The following is a 19,140-nucleotide window of genomic DNA, read 5'->3' as shown; positions in this document are numbered from 1 at the left end:
AACACATGAAGAATGCCTACTGCCACTGTTTTTAGTCAGTATTATACTGGGAAGTCTGGCCAATACAACTGAGCAAGAAAATGAAATCAAATATTTCAATATGGGAAAGAAAAAAATAAAATTGATATTATTTGGACATAATGTTTGTCTACACACAAAACCCAAGAAAAACTACAAGCTTTTAAAACTAAAATATCATTGGATATACAGTTAATGTATAAAGACTGTGTTCTTATACACCAGCAACAAATAATTTAAAAGTAAAATAAGTATAGATGTTACTTACAATAGAAAAAATACTGTAAGTATTAAAGAATAAATCTAACAACAGAGGTATAAGACTTTTATGGAGAAAATTATAAAGTATTATTAAAAGCATAAAAGAAGATATAAATATATAAAGAAACATCAATGTTCATGTGCCATATTCATGGATAGGAAAATCAGTAAGTATCACAAAGATTATAATTTCTTCCAAGTTATTTCATAAATCCAATACAATTCCAAAAAAAATTTTCCTTCAAAAGCTAATTGCAGAATTTATACTAAAGAATAAAAGGCCAAGAGTAGCTAGGAAAACACCAAAATAATAATAATAATTAATAATAATAATAAATGGAGGATTTACCCTCCATGCAACTATGACTTATAAAACTATAATTACTTTTTTTAAAAAAAAGATTTATTTGTTTATTTTAGAAAGAGAGCACACATGTGCGAGTGGGGGTAGGAATGGAGGGAGAGAATCTTCAAGCAGAGTCCCCACTGAGCACAGAACCCAACTCAGGGCTCAATATCAAAACCCATGAGATCATGACCTGAGCCTAAATCAAGAGTCAGACGTTTAACCAACTGAGCCACCCAGGCATCCCTATTTTAAATTTTTTATTGAATAAATTTGACATAATGTTGTGTAAACTTATTTTTTATTTTATTTATTTATTTTATTTCATTTTATTTTAAATCCCAGTATAGTTAACATACAGTGTTATATTAGTTTCAGGTGTACAATATAGTGACTCAACAATTCCATACATCACCAGTGTTCATCACAAGTACCCTCCTTAATCCCCATCACGTATTTCCCCCATCTGTCACCCACCTCCCCTCTGATAACCATCAGTTTGTTCTCTATATTTAAAAGTCTATTTCTTCATTTGTCTCTCTCTCTTTTTTCTTTGCTTATTTTTTTAATTTCTTAAGTTCCACATATGAGTGAAATCATATGGTATTTGTCTTTCTCTGACTGACTTATTTTGCTTAGCATTTTACTCTCTAGCTCCATCTATGTCATTGCAAAAGGCAAGATTTCATTCTTCTTAATGGCTGAATAATATTCCATTGTAAATATCTATATACCACTTCTTACCTATTCATCTATCAGTGGGTACTTGGATTGCTTCCATAATTTGGCTACTGTGAATAATCCTGCAATAAACACAGGGGTGCATGTATCCCTTCAAATTAATGTATTTGTATTTGGGGGGTAAATACCCAGTAGTGTAATTACTGGTTCCTAGGGTAGTTCTATTTTTAACTTTTTGAGGAACCGCCATACTGTTTTCCACAGTGGCTGTACCAGTTTGCATTCCCACCAACAGTGCAAAAGGGTTTCTTTTTCTCCACATCCTCACCAACACTTGTTTCTTGTGTTGTTGATCTTAGCCATTCTGACAGGTGTGAGGTGATATCTCATTTGCATTTCCCTGATGATGAGTGATGTTGAGCATCTTTTCATGTGTCTTTTGGCCATCTGGATGTCTTCTTTGGAGAAATGTCTGTTCATTTCTTCTGTTCATTTTTAATTGGATTATTTGTTTTTTGGGTGTTGAGTTGTATCAGTTCTTCATGTATTTTGGATATTAACCCTTTATTGGGCATGTCATTTACAAATATCTTCTCCCATTCAGTAGGCTGCCTTTTAGTTTGGGTGATTGTTTCCTTTGATATATAAATTTAAAATGTACAATGTGTTACTTTGATATATTTGTATATTGTAATATAATTGCTGCTGTAGCATTATTTATCACATTACATAATTATAGTACAATATGGTTGTCTATATTCTTTGTACTATGCATTAGATCTCTTTGGCTTATTTACTACCCTTTGAAAGTTTGTACCCTTAAACAACATCAATATTATTTTCCTATCTCTTAGTAACTATCATTTTACTCTCTTTTTTTAGACTTTTTTTTCTAAAGAGGACATCAACATGACCAAGAGGCATATGAAAAGATGCTCAACATAACTAATCATCAGGAAAATGCAAATCAAAACCACAATAAATTATCACCTGACACCTGTCAGAATGGCTATGATCGAGAAGATAACAGACAACAGTTGCTGGTGAGGATATGGTGAAAAGGGAACTTTTTTTTTAATTAATTTTTTTTTTTTTGATGTAGGGCTCCATGGTTCATTGTTTGTGTAAAACACCCAGTGCTCCATTCAACACACACCCTCTTTAATACCCATCACCAGGCTAACCCCTCCCCCCACCCCCCTCCCCTCTAGAACCCTCAGTTTGTTTCTCAGAGTCCACAGTCTCTCATGGTTCGTATCTCCCTCTGATTTCTCCCCCTTCATTTTTCCCTTCCTACTATCTTCTTTTTTTTTTTTAACATATAATGTATTATTTGTTTCAGAGGTACAGGTCTGTGATTCATCAGTCTTACACAATTCACAGCGCTCACCATAGCACATAGCCTCCCCAATGTCTATCACCCAGCCACCCCATCCCTCCCATCCCCAACCACTCCAGCAACCCTCAGTTTGTTTCCTGAGATTAAGAATTCCTCATATCAGTGAGATCGTATGATACATGTCTTTCTCTGATGGACTTATTTCACTCAGCATAATACCCTGTAGTTCAACCCATGTCATTGCAAATGGCAAGAGTTCGTGTTTTTTGATGGCTGCATAATATCCCATTGTATATATATATACCACATCTTCTTTATCCATTCATCTGTTGATGGACATCTTGGCTCTTTCCATAGTTTGGCTATTGTGGACATTGCTGCTATAAACATTGGGGTGCATGTACCCCTTCGGATCACTACATTTGCATCTTTGGGGTAAATACCCAGTAGTGCAATTGCTGTGTCATATGGTAGCTCTATTTTCAACTTTTTGAGGAACCTCCATACTGTTTTCCAGAGTGGCTGCACCAGCTTGCATTCCCACCAACAGTGTAGGAGGGTTCCCCTTTCTCCGCATCCTCACCAACATCTGTCGTTTCCTGACTTCTTAATTTTAGCCATTCTGACTGGTGTGAGGTGGTATCTCATGGAGGTTTTGATTTGGATTTCCCTGATGCCGAGCAATGTTGAGCACTTTTTCATGTGTCTGTTGGCCATTTGGACATCTTCTTTGGAAAAATGTCTGTCCATGTCTTCTGCCCATTTCTTGATTGGATTCTTTGTTCTTTGGGTGCTGAGTTTGATAAGTTCTTTATAGATTTTGGATACTAGCCCTTCATCTGATATGTCATTTGCAAATATCTTCTCCCATTCTGTCAGTTGTCTTTTGGTTTTGTTGACCGTTTCTTTTGCTGTACAAAAGCTTTTTATCTTGATGAAGTCCCAGTAGTTCATTTTTGCCCTTGCTTCCCTTGCCTTTGGCGATGTTTCTAGGAAGAAGTTGCTGTGGCTGAGGTCGAAGAGGTTGTTGCCTGTGTTCTCTAGGATGTTGATGGACTCCTGTCTCACATTTAGGTCTTCCAACCATTTGGAGTCTGTTTTTGTGTGTGGTGTAAGGAAATGGTGCAGTTTCATTCTTCTGTATGTGGCTGTCCAATTTTCCCAACACCATTTGTTGAAGAGACTGTCTTTTTTCCATTGGAAGTTCTTTCCTGCTTTGTTGAAGATTAGTTGACCATAGAGTTGAGGGTCCATTTCTGGGCTCTCTATTCTGTTCCATTGATCTAGGTGTCTGTTTTTTGGGCCAGTACCATACTGTCTTGATGATGACAGCTTTGTAATAGAGCTTGAAGTCTGGAATTGTGATGCCAGCAGCTTTGCTTTTCTTTTTCAACATTCCTCTGGCTATTCAGGGTCTTTTCTGGTTCCATACAAATTTTAGGATTATTTGTTGCATTTCTTTGGAAAAAGTTGATGGTATTTTGATAGGGATTGCATTAAATGTGTAGATTGCTCTAGGTAGCATTGAAATCTTCACAATATTTGTTCTTCCAATCCATGAGCATGGGATGTTTTTTCATTTCTTTGTGTCTTCCTCAATTTCTTTCATGAGTATTCTGTAGTTTTCTGAGTACAGATTCTTTGCCTCTTTGGTTAGATTAATTCCTAGGTATCTTATGGTTTTGGGTGCAATTGTAAATGGGATCGACTCCTTAATTTCTCTTTCTTCTGTCTTGTTGTTGGTGTATAGGAATGCCACTGATTTCTGTGCATTGATTTTCTATCCTGCCACTTTACTGAATTCCTGTATGAGTTCTATCTGTACCCCCATGATTATTACAACATCATTCAGAATAGACATAGATACAGAAACAACCTAAATGCCCATCAACAGATGAATGGATAAAGAAGATGTGGTATATATATACAATGGGATATTATTCAACCATGAGGTAGCTATCATTTTTTGTGTATTATTGGTATAAGATTAGACAAATAGAACACTAGAATGTAACAGAAAACTCAGAAACAGACCTACTTTACATATCTGAGGTTTGTATAGAAATGTAGATTCCATTATAAATTAATTAAGAAAAGATGGGATAAACTACTCAATAAATTTTGTTGAGCAACCAGCTATCTGTATGAAAAAAGATAAATTAGATTACCATTTCATCCTGCTGAATTAAAGGGTTAAATATGAAAAGCAAAACCCTAAAACTTTCAAAAGGAAAGAAGAAAGAGATTTGATATTGGGGTACAGAAAATATCTTTTTTTTTTAGATTTTATTTATTTATTTGACAGAGACACAGCGAAAGAGGGAACACAAGCAGAGGGAGTGGGAGAGAGAGAAACAGGCTTCCTACAGAGCAGGGAGCCCGATGCGGAGCTCGATCCCAGGACCCTGGGATCATCGAAGGCAGATGCCTAACGACTGAGCCACCCAGGCGAAAATATCTTAAAACTCACTGAGATATGCAGGTCATAAATGAAAAGGTAGTCAAATAAATTTGACTACATTGAAATTAAAAATTTCTACATAACAAAAGACACCATAAACAAAATGAAGAGGCCAGACACAAACTGGGAGAAGATATTTGTAATAAATATAGCCATTTCATTGTAATGAATATAGCCATCTACATTTAAATGTAGAATATATAAATAGGTTCAATAAATTAATATAGAGAGGGCAAACCACCCCAAAGAAAATGGCTCAAGGATATGTACATGTATTTCACAGAAGAAACCTAGATGATTAGTAAATGTGGGAAAACAGACTTGATCTCACTAACAATCAGGCAAATGCAAATTAGGATAATGAAGGACGATTTTATACTCTTCAGAATGACAAAAAGGCATAAATTTAACATCTATCGGGGTTGGGACTAGGGAGAGGTAAGTGAGGCACTCTCCTCAGGCACAAAATATAAGGGAGCACCAAAAAACTCATAGTCAAGATAAACAAGGTTCTAGAAACTCAAATTAATGCAAAAAAAAAACCAATAAAGAACAAAGTATCAAACTTTTAAATAAAGTCAGAATTTGACCATGTACTTGCATGACATCTCATTTACCTTAACCCTAATGTTGATCTAGTGGATCAAAAGACTGCTAAGGATTTGGGAAAATTGGACATTTTATGTATTTCTGGTAGGAACATAAATTTGCACAGCTAATTTGGAGAATAATTTGATAATACTGAAGATGCCACATCTTACATCACAGTAATTCCAGTTCTAAGATTCCATCTTAAAGAAACTTTGATATTAATGTACAAGGGTGTGCTCTGCAGCACTGTTACAGAAAAAAAAAAAAAGGTGGCAATCATTGGCAAAGATTCTCTCCTTGGCTTAACTCTACCCAGGCTCCTCTGAGCCCCTTCTTGACTAGGCCTCCAACCTTGGTCTATAAGGACTGGAACAAAAACATTAACATGGTTTCTAACAGCTCAAAGCTACATACTAGGATGACCTAGCCCCCCCTTAAAGTGCCTTTCTGAAAAAAACTCAAGTCTGCTCAAAGAATTGACTATTCCAGCCAACATCTGAATATAGGGCCCCCTCTCCCAGTCTCTGTGGGAGGATAGGAGCCTAACTTCAATAAGGGCCAGTTAGCAAATCCAGTTGGATTTCACATTGACAAACCCCCCTCTTACTTTTTAATCTTTCACCTCCCTGACTCTTCTGAGTCTCTACACCTATCCCTCTTCCCTCATTCTCCCTTTAAAACTGTCATTTCTGTATAAATCCAAGTTGAGTTCACACTGTTCTCTTTTTCCTGTGGTAATAGTATATTACTGATTATAACCCATTCCTATAAGTTTAATTAGTGTCCATCTCTGTTAATCTTTGACAACATTTAACTGTTCCACAGGAGGAAAATGGATAAACTATTCTTTCTTCGTACAGTGGAATACTACATAATAGCTAAAATGAATGAACTAGATGTACATATATCCACAGAAACCTCAAACACAATTGTGAATAAATAAAAGCAAGGTGCATAAACCTCAAAAATAATTTTGAACTAAAAAAGCAAGTTGCAAACAGACAATGTGATACTACTATATAAAGCTTAAAAACACACAGAGAGGGGTGCCTGGGTGGCTCAGTCGTTAAGCGTCTGCCTTCGGCTCAGGTCATGATCCCAGGGTCCTGGGATCGAGCCTCGCATCAGGCTCCCTGCCCGGCGGGAAGCCTGCTTCTCCCTCTCCCACTCCCCCTGCTTGTGTTCCCTCTCTCGCTGTGTCTCTCTCTGTCAAATAAATAAAATCTTAAAAAAAAAAACACACAGAGATACTACATATTAAGGTGAGTGTATATATCATAAATATGCATATATACACATATAGAATAATATACATTATATATTTGTTAAATATATTATTAAAGATAACTACCCTATATGTATTTGTAATGTATATTATATATTGCTATATAATATGTATATTATAATATATATATGGGTAGTGATATATATCAACTTTGAGGTGATTATATCTGAGGATGAAGGGAGAGGAAAAGGGTCAAAAGTGGGATTTTAGTTAAATCTATAACATTTTATGTCCTCTAAAAAGAAAGAAGAGGGAGAGATGTGTAGCAAATAAGGTAAAATAATAGCATCTATTTAATTGTTGCTATAATACTATTTCCTGTACTTTTTGTGTGTTTGAATTTTTAAAAATAAAAATAAAAATGAATGATCACCTAGTTTCCAACTTCTAGATTAGCAGAAATGAAAATTTAATAATGCACAGCATTGAGAGGGTGTGAAGAAGCAGGCAATGTCACACGTTGGAGGGGGGAGCACAGATTAACACAACCTCTTGAGATGGCAATTATATGATATCCGTTTAATGAAGAATGCCTGCTCTCTTTTACTTGGCCAGTACAATTTAGGAATATATTTTCAGACTGGCACACAAAGAAAAAGGTTGCTCATTGAAACATTGTTGCATCATTGATTATAATAGCAAAAGATGGCTAACCTAGATGAACATAAAACAGGGGTCTGATTAAAGAATTTATAGTTTACCCATGTGATAGAATAGTATGCAACTATGTAAAGAAGCCAGTTTGTGGGGCGCCTGGGTGGCTCAGTCGTTAAGCGTCTGCCTTCGGCTCAGGTCATGATCTCAGGGTCCTGGGATCAATCGAGCCCCGCATCGGGCTCCCTGCTCGGCGGGAAGCCTGCTTCTCCCTCTCCCCCTCCCCCTGCTTGTGTTCCCTCTCTCGCTGTGTCTCTCTCTGTCAAATAAATAAATAAAATCTTTAAAAAAAAAAAAAAGAAGAAGAAGCCAGTTTGATTTGTCTGTACCAGGGGTTGACAGACTACAGCCCACAGAACACATCTGGCTTCCTACTGGTTTTTGTAGGTAAAATTTTATTGGCACACAGTCAAGCCTATTTGTTTTCATATTATCTGTCTATGGCTGCTTTCATGCTACAGCAGCAGGATTGAATAGTGGTGACAGAGACCATATGGCCTACAAACTTAAAACAGTTACTATCTGGTCCTTTATAGAAAGTTTGCTGATCCCTGGAACATACTGATATGGAAAATCTTCAAACACGTTCATCATTCACAGATATTTCTAGAGCATCCAGTATGTGTCAGACATTTTTCTAGGTGCTAAAAAACAAACAAAAATCCTGCCTTCCTAGAGCTTACATTCTACTGGAATTATTACACATAAAGGACAAAGTGCAGAGAAGTATATATAGTACAATATCATTTGTATTTTCAGTTGTACATTTGCTTGTATAGAAATAGAATATTTTTGAAGGGATTCACAAGGAAATGGCAACAGTGAGTGCTTCAGGGTAAGGGTTATAAGACTACATCAATGGAGGGAAATTTACTGGTCATTGTTATAAAATGTTGTGATATTTAGATGAATATACACTACACACACACACACACACACACACACACACACACTCGAAAGCTAGCCTGAAGCAACCAAAGTGAAATTTAGTGGGCAAAATGAAATCCTGCCTATAAGTTGAAAATGCCATTGCGTATGTTCTGAATGAAGGGAAATTCACTTAAACAGTTCATGTGAAAAATACTCGGGCACTTTCATTAACTATAGGCTAAAAATGAATAAGTCATATGGCCTGGTTGCCAAAAAGGCTAATGTGATTTTAGGCAATAAAATAGTTTTATTATCCAGATCAAGAGAACCGATTGTTCCACTTTACTATATACTGTCTCAACCATACCTGGAGTATTATGCTCATTTCACCTTCAACTAATCAAAGATTAGTTTCAAAATAGAAGACTTAAAGGAAATAAGAGATCCATCTTTAAATATGTGAAGGCAAGAGGGATTAGTCTTATTTTATATATGTCCATATATATCCAAATAGCACTACTATGACCTCCACAATCACATGAGTTAAGGGAAGCAAGTTTTGGCTCAGTATGAAAATGTTCTAACAATTTGGTTGCAAAGTGGGAGCAGAGTGGAAGGAAATTAATATTTATTGTCTACAACATGCATACATAATACTAATCTTTACAGCAATCTTGCAAGGAAGGTATTACTATCCATTTTCCAGAAGAGAAAATGGAGTCTCATAAATGCTGAACACCGGCCATAAAAGCCCTCAGTGGCAACCCATTTGGGACCCCTCTCACTCTGGAGAGCTCTTTTTCTTTCCTTTCTGTTCTTACCTTCACTTAATAAACTTTCACTTCACTAAAAGAAAAAATGAAATGTTGAGTAACTTCACCTAAGACTCTACAGCTAGTAACAGCAGCATAAGGATTTGAGTCCAGCTTACAACATGCTCCTAACTTGGTCCATACATCTCATCCTGTCCCTCCAATAACAACGTAGCCAGAATGCTCTCTTTAAAACATAAATCTGATCATGTTACTTCCCTGCTGAAATTTCTTGGCGTAACTTGAAAAGCCCTTCATGATCTGGCCCTCTCTAACCACTTACTGCTTGGAACTGTACTGTAGCCACAAAGAATCTCTTTGAATTACTCAAATACACAGAGAAAAAAATGTATTTTAATGGAAAACTATGCATCCTCTGCAGTACACTTTTCTGGGTTATCAGATTCTATCCCCGATCTTTGTCTTTGAGCCATTTTGCAAGTCATTGCAAGTTGTAGATAACTGAGAGACCTGTAAGTTATGTCCTACCCAGCAGTGATTTAGTTGACTAGTTTCCACCCCTGTGGAAAAACCAGTTTTGTCTTTATTTGCAGTTCATCTCAATATTCCTTTACTCCATATAAATCTGTGCTGTTTTGACACCAGTTACAACATCTGCCTGATTTGCTCATATCATTTAGTAAAATAAATTCTTTAATACATATTAATTTTTATATGTGTATAAGCATCATGATTTTACCTTTCTCTGAAAATTATTTTTTAACATATGCCATGCTCTCTCCTTTCTTGTCTATTTCTTGCCTCATGGCCTTCACATAGTCTGCTCCCTCTACCTAGAACAGATTCCTTATCCCATTTTCCCCTGTTGCTGGCAAAGGGTTCATAAAATATCTGTTGAATGGAAGCAACGGGAAGGTTAGAAGGAAAAAACCAGCCAACCAACTCGGGTCTATCTGACACCAAAGTTGTTTTTTCCAATAGGTTGCTGCCTTTCACATCTTGCACATCATCTAAATGGCCTACCTCAGAGTAGTGAACTCCCTGTCACTGGAAGTATTCAAGTTGAGCCTGGGTTATCACCTCATTAGGGATGCAGTATGGTGAATTCTGGCATAGAGATTGTTAAGTAAAAAAAATATTCTGACACTTGTGAAAACGGTAAGGAAGACTTTATTCAAAGTATATTGCAATAGAGTTACTGCAGTAGGTTAGAAAGATTGGTCTGAATTCTGGCCACAGCAAAGACAGAAATGGGTATTTATAGCCAATGGGCAGCATGAGGGGATCAATGGATAGAAAATCACTGAGAGGAAATATCACTGGCGGGGAGGGGTTCTTACTAAATTGGCCTAACAGGATTCTTTCTCAAGGCAGGCCAAGGGCTTAGACATCAAGAATGAGGGATGAGGAAGTTGATCAGATATCAAGGGTAATTAGATATCAAGAGTGGGAAGATTACTTACTTAGCAGGATTCTTTGCTAAGAAAAAGCTGAGCAGGCCAAAGACAGGGCAGGGGCCAAAGTCAAGGCCTAGTCAAGAAGAGGACTTAGAGGAGCCTGATTATGTATGTAATATATTAGATATATATATAGCCCAAACCTATATGATATGTCTGTGGACACTTCAAGAGAAAGCAACCTTAGGGCAAAAGGCATTCCACCTCTGTGAGTTTCCCACAGGACCCTGATACCAGCCCATGTGGCTTTTTGGTTTTTGGTCTATTAAGTTCTGAGCAGAAGCTAGCAGGGAAAGCATCAAGATGACTGTCATTTCTAAAGTGTTCCTGGGAGGCTTCCCACTGTGGAATTCTTAGGGAACAGCCCCATGCATTTTTTTTAAGTGGAGCTGCTTCTTTCTATTTATGTGGGCAAGTCATATCAGTAATTTGCAAAAGAGAGAGAATGGAAGTGAGCTCTATGAAAAGGTGAAAACACTTCGCAATAGACTCACCTCTTGCCCAGGAGCCACTTCTTTGACATCCATCAGAGAAGGTACCAGAGGTAGTTTCTGTGGCACACAGCACAGGTGTAGCAGAGGGCCCACGCTTTGCACAAGAGACAGAACCCAAATCAGTAGCAGAGAAGAAAGAATGACTTCCCATTAAAAGCCTCAACATGGCTCCAAACCTTTTCATATCTATTACTCCACATCAGGCATGGAGTAATTCCACCTTTAGAGTCACTCCTTTTTGCAGAAGCATTAACTCAGAAGCTTATACAAAATAGGACATGGAAAGGATAATCTGTTAGCCCCTAATAACCAGCTGTATGACTTTGGTTGAGGTAATTTCCATCTCTGGGCTCTAGGATCACCAAGGTAATAAATGAGGGGTTTAGGCCAAATCTCATCCAGCTCTGATTTTCTTTTCTTTTTTTATTTTTTTTTTTAAGATTTTATGTATTTATTTGACAGAGAGAGACACAGTGGGAGAAGAAACACAAGCAGGGGGAGTGGGAGAGGAAGAAGCAGGCTTCCCGCCAAGCAGGGAGCCCAACAGGGGTCTCGATCCCAGAACCCCAGGATCATGACCTGAGCCGAAGGCAGACGCTTAACCGACTGAGCCACCCAGGTGCCCCCAGCTCTGATTTTCTATGCTCCTGTGTTTCTTTAGCCCAGGAAGACATTTGTTATCGACTAGAAAGAGCTACCTAATTAAGAGTTCAGAATAGACAAGTTGTGATAGAGGACAGGGATAGAGAAATGTACAAGGTGGGGACACTGCATGGAGCCAAGTCTGGCAGTGGCACCATAGCCAGAGGACTTGGGCAGCTACGGGACAGAACCAGCAGGGAAAATCGGCACCCACAGTTGTGGGGACCCTAGTGTATACTAATTACAAACTTTGCTTATGACATAACTTTGCAATGCATAGCTTCCATCCACGTTCCATGTTCACACACAGATCCATGCATACACACAGTCTCTCTCACACAGTCTCTGTCTCTCCAAATATAATAGTTTACAATAGACACTACCTTTTATTTCAATAATCAACCTGACATTGGAGGTTATAAAGCAAACACTTCCCAAGCTCATGTTATCAGAGCAGTACTTGTTATAAGATTGAGCTTAGGGATTAATGAGCTCATAGCTTAGGAGAAAGCTTTTTTTTTTTTTTTAATTGCTTTTCCTTTTATTTAATAACATGACTCTTTGTAGGATGCCTTGAATAATTTGGGCCAGTAAGATGGTATGAAACAGTTTATTTTAAACTCAGTTCATTTTAGGTAGATTTCATGGCACCTAGCAATGTTGTTTATCTTTTATGACAAAGAGGCAAGCAGCTGATAGTATGGAAAAAGTTCCACTTAAATCATCTCCCAGAGCTCAGACGGTAGAGAGCTCAGAGATTGATCTGTCTCTCCGGGTGTCCTTTGGTTGCTGCTCACTTTCCATGCTTCAGTGTATCTCATTTTCATAAGGCTCAAAGACACATTTTTTATTAAAATGCTTACAACTTCACCAAGTAAATCCTTTGAAATCGAAGTGTACCTGTTTTTCTCTTAGGCGTTGGGGCACTTTTTAAAATAAAGCTGTATATCTGCTTTAAAATGAAAAGCTATTTCATCCTAGCTTATTACTACCAGGTATTTGAGGGATAGAGACTGGGAGTTACGGCTATAAATCTTTCAGAAGTGAGTGCCAGCCTGCAAGGTCAATATGGAGTCATTTCTAATCTTTTATCCTTGATTCTAACACATACACCCACACACACATTATATATGATCTATGTAAGTGTGAAAAATAGTCAAAGATAGTCAAAACTAACCTTATATAAAACTTGGTTGAATCAAGACTTAATTTCTTTACTTTAAACACTGTGAATATTGGAAAATTCCCTTAGTAATCCAGAAGTTTTCAAATGGCCTGATGTGCAGTCCTGTCTTTCGTAGGATATAAACAGGGCCCACACCACAAACAAAGAATGTCTTTCATCTTTCTACACACGGCCACTGAAGGAAAGAAGAGCAGGAGGAAAGAAAAGGTAGGAATGAGCAGAGAGGAGGAGGCAAGGTCAGAAAAGAATAAAGAGCTTGATGTTGGTCAAAGCACCAAGAAACAAACATCTAACACACTGACTTTTTTAAGGAAAATAGTACGTGCAATCCTTTATATTTTAACAGTAGGTAAAAATGGACAGAATTTAATAAAGTGCAGCAGTACAGGCATTTCTAAAATACTTCCTTTTTCTCATTCAAGGAGCATCCGTAAGTGAAGCTCTGTGGCTGAAAGTAGTCTTTTTGAGGATTAAATGAGTTGTTATACGGTAAAGCGCCTAGAACAGTGTCAGTAGAAATGTTAGGGTTCAGGGCAAAGAGTCAAGAAAGAATTCTTGAGATGTCTTTGGTGCAAAAAGGTGGTTTTATTAAAGCATGGGGACAGGACCCTTGGGCAGAAAGAGCTGCACTAGGATTGTGATGGGTGACTGATTATATACTTTCAAGTTGGGATAGCAGAAGTCTCTAAGGAATTTTGCAAGCAAGGTTTCCAGGACCTTGAGGGGACTAGCTGTTGTTAGGACAAGGTCATTTACTACTGTCTAGTAAAACCTTAGTCATGAGACTCTTCAGATGTATATCAGTGGGCCATATGCTTGGAGGATGATTGCTAACATTTATTTGGGGTGGGGCAGGAGAGATAAAGGAAGTTTCCAAAGGAATTTTTATATGTTAAAGTAGACTTACAGGATCCTGGGGGGTCAAGATAATGTTAAGCTAAGATTGCCTTTTGCCCTTAGCAAAGTATTAACATCGAGGCAGTGAGTTCCTAGAAGAGCTTCCTCTAGGAGTTCACTGCCTGTTTCAAGGACTTGTCAATGGGCTGTAAGTAGTAAATTTAATTTTTCTTTTGCCTTTCCCACATCAGGTAGTTGGTAAATATTTAATATATGGTAGCTACTATTATTACACCATCATAGTCAACATCACAGTTATCATCATCATCGTTACACTTTGCCCAGATAAAGATCTTGAATGGTTTCCCATTCCTCTCTTATTGTTTTTTAAATAAATCCACAAAATACTTTAGACGTCATGTTTGTGTTCCCAACTACACACATAAATAGGACAGTCTTCGAGAGTATGACCTGTGGGCTAAATATAAAATAAGCTGCAAATGTGATCTTTCCCCTCTGAAGGCTAAATGTTCCCCACTACTGATAACAACCAAACATTTGATGACCAGTTGCAATTTTCTTTTGCAACTTTAAATATGGCTTGCCATGTAGGCATAACAATGCTTTCGGTTAGTCTTCTTTCTCCTGAGAGATCTGCATATAGAGCATAAATTACCAATTATTGTATTATCACTTAACTCCACTGAAGCCCCCATATGCATGTGACATTAACCTAGCTGCTGTACACACAATAAAACAATGCAATCTCTGCCCTGTGAACACTTAAAGCAGTGACACCCACAAACATAAAGGATGCACAGTCTGGGTCTACATAACATTCCCACTCATCTGTTGGCCAGTCAATTCAGCCAGAAGAGCTGATTCTAGTCCTGTGCAGTTACAGCTACAGACAAGCACAAGGCTGAATAAATCAACAACCACACAATTTCACTTAGGTTCTCAAAATCTTAAGCCTACACATGGGCCTTTGTGATTATATGAAAGAAGGCAGTTGTGGATTTAAGTAAGAGATAATTATTTCTTCCTCTTACAGGAGCAGTACAAGAACGTTCCACTCTATTATTCCAAGAAGGTCACTGGTGGGAGAAGTGGACTGATCAAGGGACAAGCAATGGGAATTTTGATTTTTTTTTAATTTTTATTTATTTATTTATTTATTTATTTATTTGAGAGAGAATGAGATAGAGAGAGCATGAGAGGGGGGAGGGTCAGAGGGAGAAGCAGACCCCCCGCTGAGCAGGGAGCCCGATGCGGGACTCGATCCCAGGACTCCAGGATCATGACCTGAGCCGAAGGCAGTCGCTTAACCAACTGAGCCACCCAGGCGCCCAACAATGGGAATTTTGGTACTGTATTAGGGCTCCCCAGAGAAACAGAAATAGAATGTGTGTGCGCGTGCATGCGCGCATGCGTGCGTACTCACGTGCATGTGTGCATGCGTAGGAGAGAGATAGATTACAAGAAATTGGCTCACATGATTATGGATGCTGAGAAGTCCAGCCCCAGGAGTCTGAAGGAAGGAAAAGACCAATGTCCAGCTTGAAGACAAAAAGGCAGAGAGAAAGTATTCTTTCTTACTTGGTCTACCCACGTTGGGAGGGGAAATCTGCTTTACTTGGTCTACCAATTCAAGTGTTAATCTCATCTAAAACACCCTGATAGACACAACCAGAAATAAGGTTTAACCAAATATCTAGGCACCCATAGCCCAGTCAAGTTGACACATAAAATTAACCATCACAGGATCTAAGGGTTGCTCAAGATGAATAGTCAGATAAACTAGTAAGCTGTTCACATACACACATACTGGCCTTCACTCCCCATCCCCCAAAACTTTATTCATTGGCATCAGTATCACCCAAGGCTTGTCACCCGTTAGCACTTTCTGTTTATCCCAGCAAGAGCCCATAAAGGGATTATTTGAGTTTAGGAGGGTGAGAAGATAAGACTGTTTCCTTAACCCACTCACTAACCTCACCCTGGCCTCGTTGAAAACTATTGAATATCCCACCTTCGTTTCTCTCCCCAGCCACTTTTTTTTTTTTAAAGATTTTATTTATTTATTTGACAGAGAGAGACACAGCGAAAGAGGGAACACAAGCAGGGGGAGCGGGAGAGGGAGAAGCAGGCTTCCCACTGAGCAGGGAGCCCGATGCGGGGCTCGATCCCAGGACCCTGGGATCATGACCTGAGCGGAAGGCAGACACTTAACCGACTGAGCCACCCAGGCGCCCCTCTCCCCAGCCACTTTATAGTGCTGGGCTCTAGTTGACACCTTAAGGACAGAGCAGTCCCCTAGAAAGGATGTCCCCAGGACTTTAAAAGTAAGCCTGTGCCAGCAATAAGCTATCATTCAGGATAAACCTAGACTGCCTTTATCTCATTTTTCAGCACCATTCTATTGCTATCTTATTGCTAACCTACGTTCTTATTCATGATTCTACCTCCAAAATTAACTCTGCATAGTTAAACATACCCTCCTGACCCTCAAAGCATTGTTTTGAAGAGAAAATAATCACCCAATGAGCACTCCTTGGTTTTTGACCCTTAAACTCTCTACTTGAATTGGATCTGGCTTTGACTACACCTTAACCCATTCTTAACTTTGCATCACTCCCCACATTCAAAGGGTGGACCACAATGGGATACTTATCCTGCTATAGAAGAGAAACTTCCTAGAAATATATTGAGGACTCTGGTTCTACCTTTTCTTCCTCTTCCTTTTCCCAAAGCCACGATTCCTTCTCCAAACAGCCTGGCTCCTCCAGGAGCTATAAGAATGATAGGGTGCATGAGACACTGTGTTCAAAATAGGCACTCTCTAACAGATGGTGCAGAATGGTGAGTTAAAGAGAGAAAACCATTGTTAGGCAACATTTCAAACAACAAAACTAAGTTGTGGGGGCTTGGGGAGGCAATTGTGTTTTGGTTCAAAGCAGCAAATTACCTGGATGTCTTACGGTATCTGACAATCTAAGAATATCAAATTATCCACTGAAAATCTGGCTACCTAAGCTGCTTTTCCCAACTGCACATTATTTGCTCAACAAATTTTCTGCTTGCAAGTCTCTGAGAGGAAATTTCAAAATGCTCTTTTCACCAGTAAAGAAAAATAGATATTTTTAAAAGAGACTATAGAAAGAATCTACAGAATGAAACACCAAATTTCCCTGAAACTTTCAAGTTTCTCCTGGAAATAATTATAGCTCTCTGTAGCAAATGATGCCTTCCACTTACATTAATTAAGCATGATAACCTAGATAAATTGCTGCCAGCTATAGTATAAAATAAATATATATTAATTTCATCTAAAACCTCAAAGGTTTGAAGATGCTTAACCCCTTTATCATAGATGGGGAAGAATATTCACCAAATCTGTTGACATGCAAGCAGAATTGGTCACAAATGAAAGATGCGGGAGGCCCAGTTCTGCAAGACTAGCTTTCATGGTTGGAGAAAACCAGTCCTTTCTGTTCTTAAGGGAACCAATTCAAGTCAAGTCCAACAGAATCTTCAAATGTTGTTACTATGGCCAAACAATAACCATCACTAGTGATCAGGTAGATTCCAAGTTATCTTCTGGAACAGGTCCACCTTGTCTTAAATGGAGAAGTGGCATGGCATAGGGGAACAAACATGAGCTTTGGCATCAGACCCAGGCTAAATATCTGGCTCAGCCACTTACTAGCTCTAAGACATTGAGCAAATTATTTAACCTCTGAGTTTCATTTTCCTCATCTATAATCAAGATAATCTTATTTACTAAATTCAAAGGATTTTTTTGAAGAGCAAACAAAATAAAGCACCTCAATGACCCCATCATAGTTCCTAGTACCATGTTTTGTGCCCAATAAATGAGAAATCAAAAAAATGAGGGGCCATGCCACAACATGGAGGAACCTTGAAAACATAATGTTAAGTAAAAGAAGCCAGTCACAAAAGACCATATGTTGTATGATTCCATTTATGTGAAATGTCCAGAATAAGCAAATCTGTAGAGACAAAAAGTCAATTAGTGGTTGCCTAGGGCTGGGAGTGGGGAGTGGGGTATGGGGAGTGACTGTTAATGGGTACAGGTTTCTTTTTGAGGTGATGACAATCTCAGTCATTTAAATGATATGTTTAGACCACTTAAATTATTCATATGTAGGGCTTAAGTCTGCTATTTTATTATCTGTTTTCTATTTATTTGTTTGTTCTATTTCTTATTCCTCTGTTTCCCTTTAAAGGCCTTCTTTTGGGTCACTTGAACATTGAATAGAAATCCATTTTGATTTATGTTTAGTGTATTTGAATTTTATAATTTTTTTGTTTTTTTTTTAAGATTTTATTTATTTATTTGACAGAGAGATAGAGAGAGAGTACAAGTAGGCAGAGAGGCCGGCAGAGGGAGAGGGAGAAGCAGGCTCTCCGCCGAGCAGGGAGCCCGATGTGGGGCTCGATCCCAGGACCCTGGGACCATGACTTGAGCTGAAGGCAGCCGCTTAACCGACTGAGCCACCCAGGCGCCCCTTGAATTTTATAATTTATAATGTGTTTATATATGTTTTTGTTGGTTGCTCTAGGTATTACTATATATATATATATATATATATATATATATATATATATATACACACACACACACTCAACATAGCACAGTCTACTTGGACCAATATTTTACCACTTCAAATGAAGTGAGGAAACCTTACATCCATTTAAGTCCCTTTACAATATCCCCACTTTTTAAAATATAAATATCTGAAGTATTTTCTCTACATACATTGGGCAGTTAAAGTTATAATTTTTGCTTCAACCAACAGACCATTCAAAATCTGATGAGAAGGCTAGTCTGTTATATTTACAGATTATATTATATATGTTATACTTACACATTACATTGTGTTGTTGTTGTTGTTTTTTCCTTTCTGAAGTCCCAGCCTTCTTCTGTGATCATTTTATTTCTTTTTAGGGAACTTTCTTTAGCTATTCTTTAAGGGTAGGTTTGCTGGTAACAAATTCTCTTATTAGTGTTTTTTGTTTTTAATTTGAGACTGTTTTCCTCACCCTTTCATGCCAGAAGTGTATTTTTGCTGCATACAGAATTTAGTGTTGATAGTTCCTTCAGTGCCACTTCCTTCTGGCGTCAATGGCTTCAGATGATAAATTCACTGACATTTGAATCCCTGGGCCCCTATAGGTAATTTATTGTTTCTCTTTAGCCTCTTTCAAGATTTTTTCTTGT

At 38.1% G+C, this 19,140-nt stretch overlaps 1 long non-coding RNA gene across 1 annotated transcript; it reads right to left on the bottom strand.

Annotated features, from left to right (window-relative positions):
* Positions 1-13,068: 13,068 nt before the first annotated feature.
* On the bottom strand, positions 13,069-16,800 carry LOC123835613 (uncharacterized). Its single transcript, XR_006788791.3, has 3 exons — positions 16,622-16,800; positions 15,391-15,454; positions 13,069-13,233 (listed from the first exon to the last, which is right to left on the bottom strand). It is a non-coding gene; the product is annotated as an uncharacterized LOC123835613 (long non-coding RNA).
* Positions 16,801-19,140: the final 2,340 nt, after the last annotated feature.

The sequence above is a fragment of the Mirounga angustirostris genome, unplaced genomic scaffold (genome assembly GCF_029215605.1).
Source record: "Mirounga angustirostris isolate CCGP_5_RB_7025 unplaced genomic scaffold, mMirAng1.0.hap1 SCAF_11, whole genome shotgun sequence".
NCBI lineage: Eukaryota > Metazoa > Chordata > Mammalia > Carnivora > Phocidae > Mirounga > Mirounga angustirostris.
Note: the sequence above shows the minus strand (reverse complement) of the source record. Positions and strands in the feature narration are given on the sequence as shown.